The sequence below is a fragment of the Dreissena polymorpha genome, chromosome 5 (assembly GCF_020536995.1).
Source record: "Dreissena polymorpha isolate Duluth1 chromosome 5, UMN_Dpol_1.0, whole genome shotgun sequence".
Taxonomy (NCBI): Eukaryota; Metazoa; Mollusca; class Bivalvia; order Myida; family Dreissenidae; genus Dreissena; species Dreissena polymorpha.
In genome coordinates, this window is record NC_068359.1 from 111,346,241 (window position 1) to 111,351,751 (window position 5,511).

General features: G+C 32.5%; 1 long non-coding RNA gene across 1 annotated transcript; it reads left to right on the forward strand.

The window, feature by feature from the left end:
- The first annotated feature begins 2,023 nt into the window (after positions 1-2,023).
- LOC127832421 (uncharacterized) lies at positions 2,024-5,111 on the forward strand. The gene is made up of 3 exons (XR_008026893.1): positions 2,024-2,700; positions 3,957-4,139; positions 4,522-5,111. It is a non-coding gene; the product is annotated as an uncharacterized LOC127832421 (long non-coding RNA).
- The last annotated feature ends 400 nt before the right edge of the window (positions 5,112-5,511 follow it).

The window sequence follows — 5,511 nt, forward strand, 5'->3', positions numbered from 1 at the left end:
CTATTCAACGTTGGTGAAAGAAGATTACAAATCTATCATACTCGTCTGGCAATTTCTTACTTTGCAATAATTTATTGAATTGTATGAATACAAAATGAATAAATACGTTAAAACTAAGTCGACGTATGCATTAATCCATTAAAAAACAGACACTAATAATAAATGATGTTCGTAAATATATTATGTAAATACATATGTATATTATCTGATTAAATTTAAGATTTACAAATCTTTATTTATAAATGTGTTGGTATTATGCGCGGGAAAACGCGCTATTGTGTCTATTGTGTCTAAAACTATTCCGAGTTTTTATAAATAATGCGATGATCATAGATCTCTAAATTGTACTCTTCCAGCGTGACTGTATGTATCAAACTAAACAGACAATATGCATGTTTTTTCGCTCGATTAAGAATTGTCAGGATTGCAGGCAGCACGCCGCGCTTGACGTTTTAAATGAATGGATTCGTGAAATTGTTGCTTAATATCATATATATATATATATATATATATATATATATATATATATATATATATATATATATATATATATATATATATATATATATATATATATATATATATATATAACCCTTGTCTGCAAGACGAAGAACGATTTCGTCGTTGTGCAGTAATTGTTTAAATCAAATTGATTGCCTGTTCTTCCGATTTGCTCAGATTTTACTAAAATTTTCGTTTTAATCCACAAATTATGTCGTCTTTGACCGCTTGTATATATGTGTCCAGCCATTGGTCAAGGCCTGCCTTTGGAGTCCACGTCGAGGTCTTCTTATTGCATCGGTGCTCATCTTCCTTGGCTTTAACCTGTCCCGGATACGGACTCGACACAATGGCCCGGTTGCCGAGCACTTTTACACAAACTGCCACAGCGTCGCGGACTTCCGGGTCATAGGACTAGAAAAATTAAATGGATCCGACGAGTACCGGAAGACCATTAAACAACTTTGGAAGCGCAAACTTAGAACGTTCAAACCATATGGACTAAATACAAAAGACTAATAAATTGGCGCGCAATGTAACGTTAAGCAATATAACGTCACTTCCGCTAAATATGATACGCTTCAAAAATAAAATGCCGCTGAAGAAGAACGAGAGGTTGAAAGCTACGGCAAATGTAATCAAAGCGTTTTATCTTTTATAAACGGCTAGAAGCGACTTTGTTATATACATGGGACACTTAAAGACGCAAATGTTTACTTTATGTTAACGTAAGGTCGTTATTGCCTTTTTAATAATGTGTTGTTATTGTATCAGTAACCATTTTTAATATAAATAATATAATAAATTAATCCATAATATAATATACTAATCAAAGACATTCGAACAAAAAATGTGTTTGAGACACAATCTTTATTTTTTAACATTTCATAATAGTTATATTATTTATTAAGTATTATGCCCTTTCTTTACTTAACACTATTATACTTGGATGGTTTCAAACAAATACCTCGTCTTCTATAGGTATTTCTCGATACTTTCTTTGGTGTCTCGTCATACACCATAATGCTTTATGTGCTTAAGTTCTTTGATATATTTACATACATTGTAAATAACTGATTTGTTCACATGAAATTAATAACTTTTGGAATGTATATACTGATGGGTTAATATAAAATATACGGTTTAAATATTTTTTTCTTAAATCTGTGTAACAACGGCATATACATATAGAGAATATATGGTTGGTGACTTTTGATATCATGTGATATAAGACGAGTCTGATATGGCGTAGGAAAAGGCGAGGCTTGCCGAGCCTTTTCACACGCCATATCGGACGAGTCTTATATCACATGATATCAAAAGTCACCAACCATATATTCTATTTATTATGCCACATTTTAAAGTAAATAAGAAAATATTCACAAAACAAACAAAAACAAACAACCGCTAAATTCATTGATAAATATGCAAATTAGTAGCAACCTGATTACATCCGCTAGCGTCTATGCATATATATTTACACATAAAAAAATAGTTCGAAAGTAAGCAACAATTAATCAAATTTAAACGCACATAATACAAAAACTAAAGCGAGAAATCGAAACTTAAAAGAACAATTTCTGCACTAAAAACACAATACCAATATTTTTTTACAATAACACATTCGACATGTACTTCCAAGAGTACACACCAACCGCTATTTTCAAAGCGAATGTGTAGAGTGAAAATTTCAAACAATAAATACAATAATCAAATGGAACGGGATTTTAACGTAGTGTGCAATTTGGAAGTGATAAGAGTGATTTATTTTTCAACTTGTCCATCTCCGTAATATACGTTTAGTTGTGAGATGTTCACAGTTTTCCCCAAAAAACAGGCCTTCACGTGCGAAATCAAAGTGGGTGGAGAACGTGTATTTCGAGTCGCTGGAACTTCATAATGAAGCTGCTTTTGTGCAATATTCAGCGACGTTACCAGCTGTGTGTTAGACGAAACGAAAATGCTTTGGTTTTGCACCGTGTTTTGAGACTGTCAGGGTGACATGATGGATTAATTGCTGTTTGACTGACAATAAATGAACATGTTTGTGTTTGGAGATAGCCAAGGTTAATATCTTCACAATTGGGAAATCCCAACATAAGTTGACTGCCAGTTTGACCACTGATCTACATAATATCAGTGGGAGAGCATGCTGAATCCCGCAGCTTCTGCACCATATGTTTCCTGTCCGAATAGTTGGTAAGTTTCATTGTTATGTATGCATGCTTAAACACACATGTTTCATTATTTGTGCCATTTTTTTACACCCATTCTCATGCTGATGAACCAATGATCAGTGCCAGTTGTTCTACTGTCGCGAACTGTTTATTCAAAATTGTGGAAAAATGAGTTGCGCACTGTTCGAAATTGTGAAAAAATGAGACACGCACTGTACCAAAATTTGAAAAAATGAGTCGCGCACTGTTCAAAATTGTGGGAAACATTAGTTGCCCACTGCCACTGTTCATTATGATTTCAAAATTGTGGAAAAATGAGTCGCACACTTTTCATAAATTTAATTTTGAAAAAATGAGGCACACGCTGTACAAAATTTGTAAAATGAGTTGCTCACTGTTCAAATTTTTGCAAAAAAATAAGCATGCACTGTTCATTCAAAATTGTGGAAAAATGAGTTGCGCACTGTTCAAAATTGTGAAAAAATCATGTCACGCGCTGTACAAAATTTGGAATAATCATTTGCGCACTGTTCAAAAATGGGGGACAATTTTGTGGGGCACTGTTCATTCAAGATTACAAAAAAATAAGTCACAAACTCTTCAAATTGTGAAAACACATGAGTTGCGCATTGTTCAAAATTTGTAAAAATGAGTCGCGCACTGTTCAAAATTTGGAAAAAAAAGGAGTCGCGCACTGTTTATTCAACATGGTGGAAAAATGAGTCGCGCACTGTTCACAATTTTAAAAAATGAGTTGCACACTGTTCAAAATTGTGAAAAAATTGAGTCACGCACTGTTCATAAAAAAATTCACTGTTGAAAACTGTGAACAAATGAGTTGCGTGCTGTGCAACTTTTTTGAAAACATGTGTCGAAAACTGTTCAAAATTGTGTCGCCCACAGATCAACATTGTGACAAAATGAGTTGCAAACTTTTTTTAAATTGTGAAAATTTGAGTCCCGAACTTCTTTAAATTGTGAAAATTTTAGTCGCAAATTTCTCAAATAAGAAAACAAACACATATTCCCTTAATAAGCAAAAATAGCCCCGAGTCCATAATAAAAATATTTTAAGTTAAAAGAAATTCTTAATTATTTTAATATAAAGTGGAGTTTATACATTTTCATTTTGTATTAATAATATTGTGTCTATTAAAGTTGTAATTTGTTCAAGTTGTGCCATAAAAATGTTATTAAAACACTCTATTTTGAAATGTTATCTCCTGTTGGATTTGTTTTATTTTATTATAATATGAAATGTTTTTCTTTTAATGGCAGAAAGTTGCGACCACACATTCCATGGGTGATGATATCTACCAAAATTCTTGGCGGCACAGTTCTACCCTCGTCAGTTGCACTTGTCCGAGTCTTTCTCTGCCTCTCAACCAACTCGAGATATTCCCCCCCAACTGCATCCCGGCACAGCTTCACATCAACCCATCTAATTAATTTGTCGGAAAGGTAATACTTTTTTGTCGACAAATTTATTTTTGAGAGTATTTATGTAATTGTTTTATCTGAACATGTTATAAATCTATATGTCACTATATTTATAAAGTTTCAATTTTAATACAAATTATATATCTGGATTTTTATTTTTAACCCTTTGCATGCTGGAAAATTTGTCGTCTGCTAAAATGTCGTCTGCTGAATTTGTAAAATAAGCATTCTCTTCATTTTTTTCAAAGATAACTATCAGAATAGCAAAGTTTGGATCATCTGGATCCAAACTGTTTGCAAAGGACATCAAAATTCGGTTCCAGCACTTAAAGGGTTAAAGCAGTTATGCAATGAATGTTTGATGATGTTTTTTCTTCTAAAGGAATCTTTATTTTATTTTCAGGTTGACCACACAAATTTCCTGTTTGGTTGTGGAGATAGAATCTTTTTTTTTTGTGAAAGTTTGATTTCAGACACTTAAAAATTGAAATTGTCATGTATTATTAGGCATGGCAGGCATTAGCAAAACATCTCAATCAAGTATTAATTATTTTACTTTGTCAATGTTAATTCATTGTGTATGCTATTCACCTGTTTGCCTTGCTTTTTATAAGAATGACACAAAAAAAGGAAAGCATTTGTAAAGTATTAGTTAATTTTTTTTATATAATCTTAGACGAGATGTTTAGTGAATATTTGTCATAAATTCTTCTTTAACTTGATCAAATCTGTCATATTTTATTTAAAACGTGTTAAGTATATTTGTGTTACGTTTTAAATGTTTATCATTACTGTTTTAAATTGTGTTCATCTGCAGCCAATGAATGGTAGGCTAGCGGTGCACATTTGTATTTGTTTAATTTTTTTCCATTGATTAATGCTCATTTAATTTATATTTCCCTATAGATATATACTTAATAAAGTGTTAGTTTTGTTTAAAAAACAACTTATTGTTTATTAATGTTCTAACTTCTGAATAAAATATGAATCGCTGTTTGTTTCCATTTAAATCAAAGAAGCGACATACCACGCCTACAAAAAAGTAGTTCTCAGAATGGGCGGGGCTAAAACATGGAACGCTAAAAAAAATCATTGAGTAAACCAAATATGGGCGGAGTTTTAAAACGGATATTGATGGGCGGAGCTTAAAACTGTTATCGGATGGGTATCCGATAACACTTTAAAATATCATGTCAGCGTCTCCAACGTAAATGCGCTGTCGTGGCATAATAAATAAAATGGTAGTCATCTTCTAGGTCCAAGTCATTACAACATTAACAATAACGTTCATTTCGTGGTATGTTATTTTGGGCGTATCTGTCCGTTTAGATTCTCAACGGATGCGCAGAGACTCTTATTCTTACAAAAAATAATCGCAGACGTCTAGGAACTA